Raw genomic sequence first — 20120 nt, forward strand, 5'->3', positions numbered from 1 at the left:
ATATAAATTAGACAGGAGAGTATAAATAACTCTGATGGAAACTCTGCAGGTTGCGGATCGTAACATAAAATGCATCTCACGGTAAGTCCCTGCAACATCTGCGCCTCTGCGCCCAGAAGACCGCCAGACATATATGTACCTGGACAAAAATGTGCAGCAAGTGTAGCATGAGTACGTAAATCAACTCGTTGGAGGAGTACAATTATACCATGGCAATTCATAAAGTTTGTCCGATCTTTACAATAACGAGTCTACCACTCTGCACAAGTCTAGTCTCAAGTCGTAACAAAAAAATAAAGGAATTTAATAGGCAAGAGACTGTTCAAATAGTACAGCTATAGCATGGTGTGAGCCTAAGTCTACCCGAACAATAACATAAATCTAGCTACGTACGGACTCTCGTCACCTCGTGCGTACGTAGCACCCACAACTAGTAGCACATAACAATTACATCATCTAGGGGTGGTTTCCCCCTCACAGGGTTAGACATGAGACTTACCTCGCTCTGAAGTTCCATAACCGGCTCCAACGCCACTCTAACACCTCAAATCGATGCCCATCGCTCCAAAACTAGTCAAACAATATGCAAACCAATAAAAATATACTCTAACACTCATAATAAATCAATTTATAACAATCCCCAACTCCGCTCGAAAAGTCAATAAAGTCGACCCTCTAGCCCACGTGTCCGGATTCCAAAAATTTTTAAAAATAAATATTACCCATAACTCATATGGTCTATATTCAGAAAATTATCCAATTATATCCATGAATCGACCCTCAAATCAAGGATTTACCATTTCTCAACTTTAGGGCTCAAAATCTTAATTTCTACAATCCTAACACGGATAAAAATAATAACCAACGGAAATAATCATGGAGAAACATCAAAATAAAGGTCATATATTTACCCCCTTGTTGAGACAAGAACAACGCCGCAAAAATCACCTCAAACGGAGCTCTAGAACTCAAGATATGCCCAAAATATCAAAAATAACGCGGTATGGTTTTTATATACTCAGGGATTTTCGCTTTTGCGACAAAAAATCCGCTCCTGCGCATTTCCAGCTGTAATTTCCGCTTTTGCGGACCAATTTTCGCACCTGCGGGGTAGCAGATGCGGACCCAACTTCGCATCTGCGAAGCAACAACACCAACTCCCTTCTCAGACACTAAAATGAGCATAACTTCCTCATACAATATTTAAATTTGACGATTCTTTTTGCTATGGCTCCGTAATTATGATACGAATCTAATGCTTCAATAAAAATAGAAATTTGATCTCATTTTCTTAATGTGGTACCATTTATGCTTGAAGAAACGAAGTTGAAACATAAAAAACGAGCGCAACACAACCCAAACCTTTTCGAAACTCACCCGAGCCCTCGGGACCATGTCCGAACATACCAATAAGACCCAAAACATAACGCGGACCTACTTGAGGCCTCAAATAACATCAAACAATATCAAAACTACGAATCGTATCTCAAATCGAACTTAATGAACTTATGAACTTTCAACTTCTACAACTCACGCCGAAACATATAAAATCAATCTGGAACGACTTCAAATTTTGCGCACAAGTCCCAAATGACATCAAGGACCTATTCCAACCTTCGAAATTGAGATTCGACCCCGATATCAAAAAGCCCACTCCCGATCAATCTTTCCAAAAACCTTCAAATTTTCAACTTTCGCCAAATGACCACGAAATGACCCACGGACCTCCAAATCCACATCCGGACGCGCTCCTAAGACGAGAATCACCATACTGAGCTATTACTAGGCTAGGAATCCCAAACGGACATTGATAATATTAAAATACACTTCAACCCAAATTTATAAAAATTCTTCCAAAATGCCAACTTTCTATAATAAGCATTGTAACGCTCCCGGGTCATTCAAAACCCGATCCGAATATACGCCCAAGTCCACAATCATCATTCAAACCTATTGGAACCTTCAAATCCCAATTCCGAGGTCGTTTACTCAAAAGTCCAACCTTAGTCAATTCTTCCAACTTAAAGCTTCCGAAATGAGGATTTTCTTTCTACATCAACTCCGAACTTTTTGAAATTAAATTTCGACCACACGTGCAAGTCACAATACCTGAAGTGAAACTTCACAAGGCTTCAAACCGCTGAATGACGCGCCAGGGCTCAAAACGACCGTTCGGGTCGTTACATTAAAAATTCTGGTATTTGAAAAAAAAAAAAGAGAAAGGAAAGAAAAATCCCGAAACTCTGCTGAAGTTTTAGAAGGTCGTTACAAAATAAGTTAAATTTTCAAACATGTCATTTTCCTCGATTTTGAAAAACTGACCGAACTACGCAGGTCTGATTGTCACCGGATGTGAGATACGTAGGCAACCTTCATCAGGTTTGGGCCCAAGTTTTAAAAACAAAATTCAAAAATATTTTCCTTTAATTTATTCTTTAGAAGTCCCTCCTTAAAAAATCCCAAACCAATTTTTTTTAAACCCAATGATATTTTCCTTATTTTTCGAAGTCTTTTATTCGAAAAAGAAAGAACAAATCAAAGTCCAAAAATATATATTTTTTTATTTAGAAGTATTGTTTCCAAAATTAAAAAACAAAATCAAAGCCAAAAATCTAAAAAAATATTCGCTTTCTTCTTTAGAAATCTTTCTTTTGTAAATTTGTGAAAATTGAAATCCAAAAATATTTTCGTTCTTCTTCAGAAGTTTGCTTTCGGAAATAAAAAAGGAAAACTCAGAAATCCAAATTATTTTTGTTCTTCTTTAGAAGTCTTTATGTTAAAAATTCCCCCCGCCCCCCCTCATTCTCACCCAATATATATATATATATATATATATATATATATATATATATATATATATATATATATATATATATATATATATATATATATATATATATACACACACACACACACACACACACAAATTTTAAAAATTCTCAAAAACACAAATCGAAATCCGAAAAATATTTTCTTTGTTCTTTAGAAGTCTTTACTTCAAAAATTCCAAAAAGAAAAACAAATTGAAATCTAAATTTAAATAAATATTTTCGTTCTTCTTTAGAAGTCTTTCTTTCAAAAATTCCCAAAAAAGAAAAACAAATATTTTTATATAGATAGAAAAAGAGAAAAAGAAAATAAAAAGAGTTAGCCTATTTACTATGTTCCTGGTATCCCAGAACTATGTAACAATATGATTCATGCGGCGTCATGATACGTAGGCAATCCCCATCGGATGCAATCATAGCCATAAATAATTTGAGTGAAAGTAAACAAATAAAATAGAAAAACCAAAGAGCAACCAAAAAATAAAACAGAAGAGGAAAAACAAAGTGACAAAATAGGAGGGCAAAACTCAAGAGTGATGAGATCAAAAATAAAGAGAGCGGTAAATCCAACAGAGAGCTAGAAATAGAAGGAGTGCAGAAAATTAAAAGCCGGGATGAAACACGCGGACGTTGCAAACACATGGTAGAAGCGTTTAACTGTTTAGGTGCATTGCATCTCAACATGCAATTTCCTATCTCTTAAATATCTCAAAACTAACAAAGTTGTTGTGTGTGCAATATAGCCAGTTCTATTCAGGTGGATGGTTTTCGTTGGTAATCTGGCTTCCCATCCTTACTTCACAAGATCCAAAGGAAATATTATGATGAACTACGAAAGCAATCTACCAATTATCAACCCTGAGGATAGCTGACATCGGCTATTCTACAGCCAGAATCAGCAACTGCTAAAGAGAATAGGATATTGCGTCTCCGCATGTTGGAAATGTGGGATGCCTGGTCTAATGGTAGGGAACCTCCAAGTGCAATCCCTGGGTTCCATGAGTTGATCCCAAGGTCAGGTGGTGCTACCAAAGTTCCTCTGTCCAAACCGTTAATCCCGTGTGGGTACCCTCCAATGCCATCTAACGGTCCTGGCATGCCTTCCGTGGTTAGCCCCCAGGCACCGGTTTCAAGGGCACCACCAACACTGTTCTCCGCAGCACCTGTCTTCACTGTGACATAGCCAACTATGCCCAGGTCGTGTTTTGAACCTCCAACTTTCATATTCCAGGGCCCACAATTTCAGCAGGATATGACCTATGTCACTCCGGACTCATATACTCAACCTCCACAGTATAAGTTTCTGGTTGAACAAGAAAGAATAGTCAAAAATCCCGAGTGGGATGAAATGGCTCAAAAAATAAAAGCATGGAGCAGAGTTTAAAGAATATACAGGGCCTGAGCAGCCAAAAGAGTGTCTCTTACTTTGACTTGTGCATGTTTCCCCATGTCCAGTTACTAGCTGGCTTTAAGACGCCAAAATTTGCAAAGTACGATGGGCACGGAGACCCGATCATTCATTTGTAAAGATATTGCAACCAGCTAAGGGCCACTGGTGGAACAAATGTTTTTTTAATAGCATACTTTGGAGAGAGCCTTGTAGGAATTGCCTCTGAATGGTATATGGATCAAGAAATCGCTCATTTGCATGTGTGGGACGATCTGGCCCGAGATTTTGCCTGCGAGTTCCAGTATAATGTGGAAATCGCTCTCGATACAAACTCTTTGTCCAATTTGAAAAAAAACGTGAAAAGTTTCCGTGAGTATGCAATCAGGTGGCGGGAGCAGGACGCCGAGGTAAAGCCTCCAATGGATAAGGCAGAAATGGTTACGGTCTTCGTACAGGCCCAAGAGTCGGACTACTTCCATAACATGGTGTCTTCTATGGGGAAGCCGTCCGCTGAGGCCATTAAAATTGGAGTGATGGTCGAAAATGGTTTGAAAACTGGCCGAATCTTGAGGCAGGCTGCCTTTAAGGCCACATCATAGACCGTTCAAAATGGTTCAGGGGGTTTGATAAATAGAAACAAGAGAGAAGAGGGAGCCATGCTAGCTTCGAGCTCAAGGGGGCCCACAGGTCATTCAACCAATCATATATGCCACCCAGAATCCCACAACATTACTACCCGCATCATGATGCTGCATATGCCGTGGCACTGCCTCACTATGCGGTGATGAACGTGCAACCTTACACACGACCGTAAAACTATCCACAAAATCGAGCTCCACCTCTCAAAAATGCATGTCCCTACCAAGCTCCATATAATCCCCAACAAAATGATCCACAATACAATCCTCGTCCAAGAGATCCTCTCAAAAGAAATCAATTCACCCATATTGGTGAATCGTATTCAAGTTTGTTTTCAAAAGTTAATCAGGCTAGGTCTGCTGAAGCCAGTGGCCCCAAACCGGCCAAACCCCGAGTCCTCCTCACACCGAGCTGATGCTAGATGTGAATACCACTCTGGGGTAGTGGGACAAGATATAAAGGACTGTTGGTCCTTCAAGAGGGCAGTTGAAGACTTGATTGAAGCTAAAAGAATTGTTCTTAAGGATGATGAGGCCCCTAATGTGACGAACAATCCTTTGCCCACTCATAACAATGGGCCAGTTGTTGGAATGATCTATGATCATGAGTAATTTGATCCGGCACTGAAAGCCATTATAGCCATTGCCGCAACAGAAAGAAAAACCTAAAATGGTCGCCAAAACATGAAAGTTTATTGTCAGACGGGAATCTCGGTAGCCGGTCTTGCTGTACTATCTGTGTCTGGATTATTTCAGGGTGTAATCCGGATGTTTTACTTTATTGCCTTACTTTTTGATGTAAACTCTTCTATCTTTTAAAATTCAAATAAATGAAATCAATATTTCATCGTCCATGAATGTCGTTTTCCTTAATCTTGTCACTTTTCTTATTCTCTTTTTAGTTCTGTTAAATGCAGATTTTAATAACATGACATGCTTGCGGACTTTATGCCTATATCCTAAAACACTCCCAGACTTCGAAATAATGAATAAGGAAGCAAAATGCAATGAAGATAAGGTTTTAAGAAAATAAACAGAGAATTGGAACAATAAGCCTAAACCAAGTCCAAATGAAACCGCCCTTACTTGTTGGTTTATGGCACTGAAGCCGTGATACCAACAGAAATTGAAATTCCCTCTCTTCGGACCATTGTAAAGGTCGAGATTAAGGATGAAGAATGGGTCAAGGCCCGATTGGAACAATTGACTTTGACGGATGAAAAATGATTGACCACAGTTTGTCACGGGTAATTGTACCAACAAAGAATGGCCCGTGCCTACAACAAGAAAATGCGGCCCAGAAAGTTTGAAGTGGGCAGATCGTTCTGAAAAGTATCATCCCACATCATGAAGAAGCTAAAGGAAAATTTTATCCAAATTAAAAAGGGCCATACAATGTAACAAGAGTGTTGCTAAAAGGAGCGTGGTACTAGGGAGACATCAAAGGAAATATCCCCGAGATAACAGTCAATGCAAGTGCAGTCAAAAGGTACTATGTTTGACCCTCTACACAACATTAATGCTCTCTGATTGGATGAAGAAGGCTTTTTTCTAGCTACCTAAAAACTATCAACCTTTTGCAAACCCATTGAGCCGGTTATACTTCTTTGATTACCCTCTTTGGAACTTTGTATGTAAAAGAAAGAAAAGAGGAAAAGAATTAAAAAGAAAAAAAAAGATATTTACTATATTTCGTACGTTTCAGATATAGCACGTCCCTTTTTTTTTACTATATGAAATCCACACTTTGACACCTGAGAAAAACAAAGAAAAAAAATGAAAAAAATAAAAGAAAAAAAAAAGAAAAAAAAGAAAAACAAGAAGAAAATCAAAAACAAAGTTCAAGTTAATTGAACTATGTTCGACCTAATTTCGAAAATGATACGTAGGCAGCTTCACCTGGGGTTCGGTCACAGCATACAAAAATCCATATTCCCCTAAAAGTGAAAATTGGGGCAGATGTTATAATGGTTCGGTAATGGTTTCGCTCGAAAGGTTCCAAAGTTGTAATTCAATCCAAATTCTTTTAATCCAAATCCTTTTCAAGTCCTTCCGATCAATCAGTGAGAATGTTCAAAATTGGAGGATACAATTACTTGGATATGATGCAACCAAAATGAGAGAAATAAAATGAGAGAGTCTTGTTGGTGAAAACTCTCATGGTCACCTTAAGGCGATGGTGAGTACAGAAACTAAAAATGAGAGAGTCTTGTTAGTGAAAACCTGCAAAGGGAACTATAAGGTGACGATGAGAAAAGAAATGAGAGAGGTCAGCTAGTGAAAACCCGCAAAGGGCGCTACTGATCGAAAAGAGGGTCCTCACAGCCCTGACATCAACACAGTACTGGGCAAGGTTTCATGTTTCAAGGCAAAAGTTGTGATGGTTTCTAAGAGTCGGACGGTTCACACAGATCAGACATTCAGTCCAAAAGGCATGTCGTGTTCACTGAAGTCCACATGTACTCTCAAATAAGTCCGTCTTTTGTTCCACGAAAGGGATACCTCGTGATTAAACTCATTCTCCATTCTATTGCTTGTTTTTATTTGAATTATTTTCGATCTAACTTTGTTCCAAAAACTAAGGCAAAGAAGAGATGGCAAGACTGATTTACATGGCTCTCATTTGACACAAGCTAATATATTCAAAAGGCACCCAGCCTCGGCAAGGGCATCAAGTCAACCCCGACTGGCCATGGTGGTCGATGCTTTGAAATTAAATACTCTAGGAAGGAGGAAATCAAATTGAAGTGCCTACAAGGGCGAAATGAAGTTGAAAAGGTTAAGTCCCATGTGACTAACCGTCATGCAAAATTTGAAAAGCCAAAGGTTCCCCAATGCTCTGAAATTAGAACTTTGAAGAAAGAAGTCAAAGTTAAATGCCCACAAAGGCAAAATAAAGTTGGAAAGGTTAAGTCCCGCTACATGACTAGCCATCATGGAAAAGGTTTGAAAAACCAAAGGTTCTCCGGGCCAGAAATGCAATCGGTATTCAGGAAACAATCAGTTGCAGTTGAAATCACCATCAAAAGAAGATGGGCCGAGATCAAGTGACTGAAATACTCCAAGCCACAAAACCAACCACCGTTTCGAACTAACAATTGTTCTTTGTTGAAAAACATGAAACATGTGCAATCCAAAAACAACCTTGCAAGAAACATGTACAACCAAAAAAGAAATCGCGGGAAGACTAAAATAGCTCTACAAAAAAAAACTCTCAAAAGGGGAGTCTTCTCAAAATTATTTCCCGCATTTACTTATTTTCTAAATAAAAAAAGAATAAGAAGAAAGAGAAAAAGAAAAAAAAATCAAAATCGTGGTAGTATAGGGCACACCAATCCCTAGCTGCATTTTCCAATATAGGGTTCAACATTCCCTAGTTGATATTTTATACATAGGGTACACCACTCCCTAGTCTCATTACCAGTATAGGCTACACCATTCCTTAGCTGTTATTTTCTAACATAAGGTACACCACTCCCTAGTTGATTGATCTTAAATGCAGGATACACCACTCCGTGATATCTTTGTTGATAAAGCTTAAATGCAGGGTACACCACTCCCTGATATTATTCTTTTAGATATAGGATACACCACTCCCTAGTCTTCTTACAGTATAGGGTACCCCAATCCCTACTTGCATTTTCCTACGTAGGTACACCACTCCCTTTATGATTGAGCTTAAACGAAGGGTACAACACCCTAGTCTCCTTACCAGTATAAGGTACACCAATCCCTAGTTGTGTTTTCCAACATAGGGTACACCATTCCCTAGTTGATGATATTTTAGACATAGGGTACACCACTCCCTAGTCTCCTTACTAGTATAGGGTACACCAATCCCTAGTTGTGTTTTCTAACATAAGATATACCACTCCCTAGTTGATTGAGCTTAAACGCAGGGTACACCATTCCCTGATATCATTAGCAATTGATCTTAAATACATGGTACACCACTCCCTGATATCTTTGTTGATAGAGTTGAAACGCAGGGTACACCACTCCTTAATATTCATTCCTAGACATAGGGTATACCACTCCCTAGTCTTCTTACCAGTATAAGGTACACCAATCTGTACCTGTGTTTTCCAACATAGGGTACACCACTCCCTAGTTGATGATATTTTAGACATAGGGTACACCACTCCCTAGTTGATTGAGCTTATACGCATGGTACACCACTCCCTGATATCATTACTAATTGATCTTAAATGCTCCGTGATATCTTTATTGATAGAGCTGAAACGCAGGGTACACCACTCTTTGATATCATTCCTAGGCATTGAGTACACCATTCCCTAGTCTCATTACCAGTATAGGGTACACAAATCCCTACTTGTATTTTTCAACGTAGGGTACACCACTCCCTAGTTGATGATATTTTACACATAGGGTACACCACTCCCTAGTCTCCTTACTTGTATAGGGTACACCAATTCCTAGCTGTGTTTTCCAACATAGGGTACACCACTCCCTAGTTGATGATATTTTAGACGTAGGGTACACCATTCCCTAGTTTCCTTGCCAGTATAGGGTACACCAATCCCTAGTTGTGTTTTCCAACATAGGGTACACCACTCCCTAGTTGATTGAGCTTAAACGCAGGGTACACCACTTCCTGATATCATTACCAATTGATTTCAAATGTAGGTTAAAACACTAATTGATATCATTATTGTTTGATTGAGCTAAAATACAAGGTACACCACTCCCTGATATCATTCCTAGACATAGGGTACACCCCTCCCTAGTCTCCTTACCAGTATAGGGTATACAGATCCCTAGCTGTGTTTTCCAATATAGGGTACACTACTCCCTAGTTGATTGAGCTTAAACACAGGGTACACAACTCCTTGGTATCATTATCAATTGATCTGAAATGTAGGGAACGCCACTCCCTGATATCATTACTGTTAGATTGAGCTGAAATGCAAGGTAAACCACTCTGTGATATCATTCCTAGACATAGGGTATACCACTCCCTAGTCTTCTTAACAATATAGGGTACACCAATCCCTAGTTGTGTTTTCCAACATAGGGTACACCACTCCCTAGTTGATTGAGCTTAAACGCAGGGTACACAACTCCCTGATATCATTACCAATTGATCTTAAATGCAGGGTACACAACTCCTTAATATCATTACTGTAATTGAGCTAAATTGTAGGGTACACCACTCCCTAGTCTCTTTACCAGTATAGGGTACACCAATCCCTAACTGTGTTTTCCAACATAGGGTACCCCACTCCCTAGTTGATTGAGCTTAAACGCAGGGTACATCACTCCCTGATAGCATTCCAAATATAGGGTACACCATTCCTAGTCTCTTTACCGGTATAGGGTACACCAATCCCTAGCTGTGTTCTCCAACATAGGGTACACCACTCCCTAGTTAATTTTATTTTAAGTGCAGGGTACATCACTCTCTAATATCTTTGCTAATATAGGGTACACCATTCCCTAGCAGCATTTTCTCGACATAAGGCACATCAATCCTTAGTTGAGATATCATTTGGACAATGAAGGAAATACCATCTCAAAAAAAAAAATCATCATGATCTATTCAAGGTATACCATTCTCGATATTTCATTGCTTTTAATAAAGAAGTAGTTTAGAATTATATTACAATAACTCACAAAATTTTTCTTGTAAAAACTGGGTTAGAAAAATTTCGTTCGTTTGTTTTGGTGTCTGACCAGGTTTTACCTCGAGGCACAAGGTTCGAGATGACCAAAAGAAGAAGTCTTATTCCAGAATAAATAAAAGAAAAGAAAAAAAAAGAAGTGAATCCAAAATGCAGAAGTGGATGAAAAGATATGTACTGCTCAAGACATGACTGAAGTCACGAACATTGCATTTTCCTTTTTGATCAGAAGATGTCGTAGAAAAATGAACTAGCACCTGCAGCTAGTAAGCATCAAGGTTCAGATCAAAAGTCTGCATGAAGAACAAGTCAAGACTCAAAGATCAAGCTTCAGAAGACTTATATATATGAATCTTATAACTCATAGCTAATAGGCTTGTTTAGTTTCTTTTGATTTTGATTTTTGTGTAATAAGGAGTTCAACAAGCAGTAATAGCAGTAACAACAGTGAAATCACAGCTCTTCGGTCATCCCAGCTACCAAAATTTTCCAAAACTACACTGACCTGATTCCTTTATAGCAAATGATATGCAGGCAACTTCGGAAGCAAGGTTCGGTCAAACTTTTTCAAATGCTTCCCATGGAGTATCAAACGGGCAAAAATTGTTCATAATTGCCCACTTTATCTTTTTCTGAAAACTCTTCATGTTTCCAAGTAAAGAGGGGCAACCGTAGTTTGGAATGGGTGAGTTTTTTCTCTCTTTTTTTAATGTCCTAACTTTGCCTAGGCCGCCTCTTTCAGATTTTTCAACCTGGCGTACCTTTTTTTTGTTGGGCCGTACACAGTTTATACTCTTCCAGGCCATGATTAACATGCAGTTTATGCTCTTACGTTAAGGATCACAGTGACTTGCAATTTAAGCTCGTATTTTGATGAGCTTTGCAACTTGAAGATTTTGCTCAAACTTGAAGAGCTTCATGATATACAATTTAGGCTCGTGCATCTAGGAGGGTAGCAACTTTAGGGATAATACTTTTTAAAATATTTCCCATTGATAGGGTCGACTCTCATGCCATATGCATCAACCATTAATCCCTACTTGAGTAAGCTTCTTGCACAACATATGGCGCATCCCATTTTGAAGTGAACTTAACCACAAATTTATGGAAAGTAATAATGGGTCTTCATATGGCAAGGTCTTGATCTCCTACTTGAAAGAACCTTGGGCGAACTCTTTTATTAAATGTGCGAGACAACCGAGCTTGATAACATTCAAAACTCTGTTGAGCTTCCAGCCTTTTCTCATCAAGAGCCTCCAACTCTGCTAGTCGAAGTCGAGCATTTCTTTATCAGTGATCTCTTCTTGAATAGCTAATAGTAATGAAGGTATTTGACGCTCGAGTAGCAAAATGGCTTCGATTTCATAGACAAGTGAATAAGGGGTTTCTTGTGTTGGTGTGCGGTGATTTGTCCTAAATGACCATAGAGCTTCTTCTATATGGTCATGTCAATCTTGTTTAGATTTAGAGATGACTTTCTTTAACAAGTTGCATAGAGACTTGTTGAATTCCTCAGCTCGACCATTGGCGGCATCATTGTACATAGAAGAGTTATGTTGCTTGAAGCAAAAATGATTACTAATCTTTTTCATTAACCTATTGTCTCATGGCTTGCCATTATCCATTATTATGTAGCAGGGAATGCCAAAGAGATAGATGATATTTACTCGGGTGAAATTTGCAACATTCTCCTTCTTTACTTCCTTAAGAGCAACAACTTCCGCCCATTTTGAGAAGTAATTGGTTGCGGCCAAGATATACAAATGTCCACCAAAATATTTTGGTATCCGTCCAATAATATCCAATCTCCAAGTGTAGAATGACCATGATGCAACGGTCGGATATAGCAGTTCAGGAGACTGATGAATAAAATTTGCGTTGAACTGGAAAACCTTGCATCTTCGAGTATATTCCAAGCAATATTTTACCATCATTGGCCAATAATATCCCATCCGTTTTATATGGAAGTGGAGCTTTGGTCCAGACTGATGTTATCCACATACCCCAGAATGTGCTTCTTGCAAAGCTTGGAGTGCTTCATCTTCCCTTAAACATTGCAAGAGTACTCCCTCAAATGATCTTCTGTGTAAAGCATCTTTGTAGTTGAGGAAACGCGGTGCGTGATGGCAGATTTCAGTCCATCTTCTTGGATTTTCTAGAAGTATCCCATAGCTCAAGTAGTTAATGATGGGTTGTCGCCAATCTTCCTTATCAACTTCATAAACAGTGACAACATGCTCTACTTCATTTTTCTTACTCTCACCCACATTTGGCGGCGGTACTACCCATCTTTTGTAGATAGTAACCTGCACTTGATCAAGCAGAGTTAGCGAAGAAGCTAGAGCAGTTAAAGCATTAGCCTTCTTGTTTTCTTTTCTAGGCACATATTGAATAGTCACATCACCTATCCTTCCTATTAATTATTTTGCATAATCATGATATGGGCATTTAAGCCCAGGTATTAATGCTTGATACACAGTAATGTTATTAGAACAGAGTTGCATCAACATAAAAGAGTAGGGAAGATCCTCACCTTGAGAAGTGACAAGTACTACACCAGCACCAGCTCCTATGCAACATCATCAAAGTACATCTTCTATGGAGGTTGAACTTCAATGACCATTGTGTCCTCATCAGGTAATTCGTTAGTAAGCTCCTAATCATCAGGTATAGGGTGATCTTCCAAGAAGTCTGCTAACGTTTGTCCTTTTATAGCCTTTTGAGAGATGTATACAATTTCAAATTGTTGAAACTCGAGGTAGCACCTTGCTAATCGATCACTAAGGACAGATTTTGGCATCATGAACTTGATGGGATTTTCTCTAGAAACAAGATGAACGACATGAGCTTGAAAGAAGTGCTTCAACTTTTGGATTGATAAGGCTAGCGCCAAACATAACTTTTTGATTGGCGAATAATTCAGCTCATTTGGTGTCATCATCCTGCTCAAGTAGTAAAGCGAGTTTTCTTTCTCTTTACTATTTTCTTAGGCCAACATCGCTCCAACAGACCTTTCTTGTGCCGAAATGTATAGTATTAACGGCTTTCCAGGTATAGGGGCTGCCAAAACTGGAGGCTTTATCAAGTAAGTTTTAATATTTTCAAAGGCATTACTATAAGCTTGGTCCCACTTGTAAGGAATGCCTTTTTTCATGAGGAGATTGAATGGTTGGCACCTCCCAGCTAGGTTTGAGATGAATCTCCTAAGGTATGCTAGCTTTCATTGCAGAATTTTCAATTCATGAACATCCCGAGGCTTAGGCATTTTCAAAATTATATCTACTTTGGCTTGATCAATTTCGATCCCTCGATACCAGACAATGATACCAAGGAACTTTCTAGAAGTAACTCTAAAGGCATAATTCAATGGATTCATCCTAAGTTGGTACCTCTGGAGCATCTCAAACACAATTCTCAAATTTTTCAAATGGTCGCTCCTCTTTCTTAATTTTACCACCAAGTCGTCAACATAGCATTCGACATTCTTGTGGAGAAGGTCATCAAAAATATTCTACATAGACCGTTGGTAAGTAGCACCGGTATTCTTCAAGCTAAAAGGCATTACCTGGTAGCAATAAATACCCTTGGGGGTGCGGAATGCAGTAAGCTCTTCATCTTTTGGTGTCATGCGAATTTAGTTATAGCCCGACGAACCATCCATGAAAGACATTGCCTCATAACCAGTACTACATCAATCTCAACTCTGGAATAGGAAACGAGAATTCATCTTTGGGACATGCATTGTTGAGATTCTTAAAGTCAACGCACACTCGAATTTGGCTATTTTTCATTCTCACGGGAACAATATTTGAAACCTACGTTGGGTATTTAATTTCATGAATAAATCCAGGTTCGATCAGTTTGTTAACTTTGGTTTCAATCAGGGGAACCAAGTCCGGCCTAAAGTGCCTTTGGGCTTGCTTAACAGGACGAGCACCATTCTTGAATGCAAGGTTATGGAATTCTACTTTGGGGTCCAAGCCAGGCATCTCTTTATAACTCCAAGCAAAGACATCCCTATACCCCTTGAGTAACTCAATATAAGCGCTTTCTTCATCAATTTCTAGTAAAACACTTAGGTAGGTGGGCCTTGGTTCTTTATCAATACCAAGATTGAGTTCTTTTAAGGAATCAACTGTTGTCTTCACCCCTTCTTCAAGTTCCGGCGGAGCATCTTTTGCATCTTCATCTTCTTGAGGGTCCCCATTATTGAATGATATGTGATAACATAATGAAAGATCCTCTAATTTCTTGTCATCCTCCATTAGAGATGAAGTACTTTGCTCGTCTAGTGTAGTAACATGATACGAAGAACCCACACTTTCTTCATCTTCATCACATTCTTTAGTGTAGACCACAATGTATGGCTTTACCTTCAGTACCTTATCACCCGAAACCATGAGTTTTGTATGTCGTCTAATTCTAGAAGGAACCAGACTTTGGAAATCCTTAGAGATCTTCTGGATTCTAGGAGAAATAGGTTTTCTTGTATTTCGATAATTTCCTTGGAACTTGTTCCCCTTCTTTAATGGACTCAATCTCTCTAATACATAAGTCCCCACAATTGGTTTTCCAAGTTAATCAAAGATAGAAGGCCTGTTAGAAGCAGTAGATTCATTTTCTATAGTGATATAATTGTTGCTTGCTCTTTTTGTGAATATGTGAAATGGTGATGGTTTCTTGTATCCCAGACCTTCACATGGCTACCTATGACCATCTTCTGACGGGAGCTTCCTTAATTTTGACGGCTCATTGGGATTATATCCAGCCTTTTCAAATAGCATGTATGATCAAAACCTTTGTTTCTACGCTTTGTAGGGAGTGCCATATTCTGTGAATGATTTTGGGCAACGAACCCTTCAAGTAGTATTGAGGATAGCTTTACTGCCTCAATTCATTTGATCGTAAGAGTTAATCCCCTTAGCATATTAGTTTGGAGATTGGATGATTCACCCTCCTCTTTCTTCTTTTTAGGGACATAGCGGAGCGTAGGAGTTACTTTCTTGCCATACGACACGATGTTCCCTCTATGAGATTTATTTGAGATAGGGTGCACCTCCTCAATAGCAACTTTGGCTTTACCAGCAGTCGCCTCAGCTATTTAGGTCGTGGACTCGTCATTCTTTCTCTTCTTGACATCATCAGTTTTTAGCTCCTTCACAATGTGGTTTTTCAAGTAGAACTTTGCATCGGGGAAGTGTGACTCAGCCTTGGTTAATGGCTTATCATCAGCAACTATCTTCTTCTCGACTTCACCCTCGTAGTACTTCAAACATTGATGGTAGGTAGATGGCACCACTTTATTCTCGTGTATCCAAGGTCCGGTCATTTTGAGCATTTGCATTCCATCCAGCTGTTTGAAGTCTTGAGTAGCTTCATATGGTGTATTATGACTTGTATGAATCATCAGTATTGGTTTTCAAGTGATTCAGGATTGATTTGAAAGAATGATTCTCAACTAGGAAGCTTTAAGTTGGAAGAGTCGACCAAGTTTGACTTTTGTGTATTTGACTGCGGATCGGTGTTTTGATGGTTCCGTTGGGTCCGGATAGTGATTTTGGACTTGGATGTATGTCCGGATTTGTATTTGGATGTTTCTTGAAGGTTTGGACGTTAATTGGAGAAAGTTGACAATTTGAAGGTTTGAGAATATTCATAAGTCTGACTGGGAGTTGAAAATTTGGGATTTGTGTGCAAAATTTGATGTCATTCCGGCTTGATTTGATATGGTTCGGCACGAGTTTTGGAAGTTAAAAGTTCAAAATATCATTAAGTTCGATTTGAGGTGCGATTCATGGTTTTGATATTATTATATGTGATTTGAGGCCTCGAGTAGGTTTGTATTATAATTTGGGACTTGTTGGTATGTTTGGACGGGGACCCGAGGGACTCGGGTGAGTTTCAGACGAGTATCGGACCATTTTGGGCCATGGTATTGTTGGTTTTCTATTGTTACTTGTTGCCTTTGGTGTTCTTCGCGATCGCGAAGGTCCAGACGCGATCGCGAAGTGTGTTTTTAGTCTACTGTGAATTTGTTCATCGCAGACGCGATATGTGGCACGCGTTCGTGAAACGTTAAGTTGATTGTGTTCCGCGTTCGTACTACAGTGTCACGTTCATATTAAGGAGTTGGGAGCTAGAGGAAATGTCTTCACGTTCGCGAAGTAATTGCCGCGTTTGTGAAGGTCTGGGTTTGTTGTATATCGCGTTCGCTAGGACTATGCCACGAATGCGTAGAGTCATTTTGTTGCGGTGAGTTTTTGTTCATCGGGAACGCAAGGGTCCTTTTGCGTTCGCGAAGAGTATTCCTGGGCAGTGTTTATAAAGTACTCTATTCGAAGGTTTTGGTCATTTTATCATATTTTGAGTTTTGGAGCTCGGATTTGGATGATTTTAGAGGCGGTTTTAACCACATGGATTAGGGTAAGTATTTTTAACTCGATTTTGATTATATTCCATGCTTCCATCTTTGATTTTTGCATTTTATTGATGATTTCAAAAGAGAAATTGAGGGTTTTGTCTAAACTTTTCTAAAGTGATTATTTGAGTTTTGAACATCGATACAGAGTCAGATTTGAGTGAAATTATTATGGATGGACTCGTAATTGAATGAGTTATCGGAATTTATGAGTTTTGTTGGGTTCTGAGGTACGGGGCCGAGTTTGACTTTTTGGTTGATTTTGAGTTTTGACTTTATCGATTGGATTTGTCTCCTATGGCATTATTTGATATTTTTGAATTGCTTTTGGATAGTTTCGAGCCGTTCAGAGGTTGATACGCGCGGGATGTCATTTCTAGAGTGTTGTTTGGCTTACTCGATATTTGTTTTGGCTTGTTTGAGGTAAGTATATTATCTAAACTTGGTTGAGGCACTAGTTGCTTGAATTATTTGTGATAGCTACATGCTATGGGTGCGCATATGTGGGGGGGTTTGAGCCCATGTGCGAGCACCAGGGTATTTATCCATTCTCGGGGTAGTGCTTAGGCTATGATATGCCTAGAATTGACTGTTAAGCTTTAAGCTATATTGTTCCTCGTATTTGTAACATTGTTGTGAACCATTTGAGCCATGTTTGAGGTTACAAAGAGGCTAATATAACCTTGGTAATCGCTATTTCTGTGATAAAATTTGCCGATTTGAAGTATGATAGCACACTTTGCACATGACTGTTTATCTGATTTACTTGTATATCTCCCTTATATGATGTATTGCTGACTGAGTATAACATTTTAAAACAAGGAATTTTGAGCACCAAGGTGGTTTTTACCTGTGATTTACCTGATTTGAGCATATATCTGTTCTATACTTGTTGAATTTATGAACTACACAAATGATCATCGAGTATCATTTATAGTTCTTGCTTCTATTACCTCGTCAAGGTTAGTTAGGATGCTTATTGAGTACATGGGGTCGGTTGTACTCATACTACACTTCTGCACCTTGCGTGCAGATCTTGGACCTGATGTTGCTGTGTACGGTGGGAGCTGACATTAAAGACGTACCTGACTTCCATACATAGCTAACATTTGTTCTTGGTAGTTTAGATTTGAGTTTTGTTTATGCATATTTCAAAAATATGTTGTTAATATTATTTCATACCAGCTTTGTAAATATAAAGTCTTAGTGGCTCATGACTTGTACTACTAGTCCCTGGGTTGTTGTATAAAAGTTCAGTTATTCCATCATTTATTTATCATTAATCTCATTTGGATTGTGTTTTTGTGAATTGGCTTACCTAGCGGGTTGGGTTAGGTTCTATCACGACTAGTTCGATTTTGTGTCATGACACAAGGCCTTCGAAGCAAGATGTTGTACGAAGTCTTTGCATCGATCACATGTAGCCATGCACTTGATTGTATATTTTCAATGGTATTTCCCAACCTGATCGCGCCTATGGATCCTTAATCATCAAACGACTTTTTGAGAGTTTGTTCATAGAGATGCCAAGTTCTTTCACCGTGCGAATTGGAAAAATAGTCACTGAGAATCCTCCATCAACCAAATTTCGATTTACCCTTTCATCTTGCATATAGCCAACTAGGTATAATGGGTGGTTATGGGGATTTTCACCTAGTAGAAGATCGTCATTTGTAATCGTAATGTTTTTCTTGCAAGCATTAACTTCTTGATGAATGGACTCAATGATCTTTTCCAAAGATAGTGCCAATGGTAGGTCGCCACCTTTTTCTTCCCCTCTATCAGCATTGCAATAAGAGGCCTCAATACCATCATGGAAAATCTTTGTGCGGAACCAACTTGGCAAGAACTCCTCCAAGGTCACTGGATGTCGTGGATTTTAAGGGTGGTGTACCTCTACTTTTGCTTTCTTCAAATGCTTAACTGGATTATGTTTCCTTGGTTTTTTTTCCATCATTTTCCTTGTTGGTTGTTCTGTTGATTCTTTTTGTGGGCTTCTTTTATGACGCCTACTACGAGTCACCAACGTCCAACCTTCATCATTATCAGACTGATCTATTTCGACTTTTTTATTCTCCAGTAATTCTTCATTTTTGATTTATTTTAAATTGCGTAGCTCATCTAGACTGAATGAGCCAAAGGTAATAGACTTAGTTCGTACTTCCCTTCTCATCTTCAAGAACGATCTTCTTTTCATGAGCAAAGTCCATAACTTTGTCCTTAAAGACAAAGTGTTTCTCAAGAGAATGATTCACAAGTCGATGATATTTGCAGTAATTTGGATCATCAGGTTTCCCAACTTCATTAGGTCGCTTCATCTCTGGAAGTTCAATGAACTTTAACTCGAGAAGCTTTTCAAAAATTGGAGGCACTTCATAATCTAGAAATAGATTCTCTTTTTCTTGAATTTCATTTAGAGTCAACTTTCCACTTGGTTTATTTTGAAAAGAATTTGATTTCACACTCTGCTTCTTGCTTACCTTCATCGTGAACTTCACAAGTGATGAGTTCACATTCATATCTTCTTTGCTTTCAGACTTGGGTATGAACTTGCTCCATTTCCTGACTACTTACCTGTCGTTCCCTTTGCGAGGCTCATAGAAGGTTAGCCTTTCATATCCAGTGAAGGCCATGCTCAATTCCATGTCATGGGCACGAGTTGCAAGTTCTTCAAATGTACTTGATTTGATACCTTGCAAGATGTATGGCAGTCCCCAATGCATGCCTTGGATGCACATTTCTATGCTCAAAGCTTCACTAAGCATGTATTTGTGGTTGAGGCTTGCATTCCTCCAACGATTGATAAAGTCGATAACTGGTTCACCCTTTCGTATGAGTATTTGTAAGTTCTACCATGCTCATAGTATGTCTCATGCTATAAAAGCAATTGAGGAACTCTTGCTCTAGTTGATCCCAGCTATTAATAGATCCATCCCCGAGGTCTGTGTACCAATCAAAAGCATTTTCTTTTGGTGAGCGGACAAACTTCTTGACAAGTTAATCCCCATAGGTCCCAACATTGTTGCACCTCTCAACAAGTGCGCCACATGTTGCTTTAGATTGCCTTTTCCATCAAACTGTTGAAACTTTGAAGGTTGATAGCCTGCAGGCATCTTCAACATATCGATCATTGTCGTGTACAGCTTTGCGTAAGTAAGAGAGGACTTGGCAGCAAGTTCATATTTAACTTTCTAATTCCTTCAA

Source organism: Nicotiana tabacum, chromosome 13, assembly GCF_000715075.1.
Source record: "Nicotiana tabacum cultivar K326 chromosome 13, ASM71507v2, whole genome shotgun sequence".
NCBI classification, from domain to species: domain Eukaryota; kingdom Viridiplantae; phylum Streptophyta; class Magnoliopsida; order Solanales; family Solanaceae; genus Nicotiana; species Nicotiana tabacum.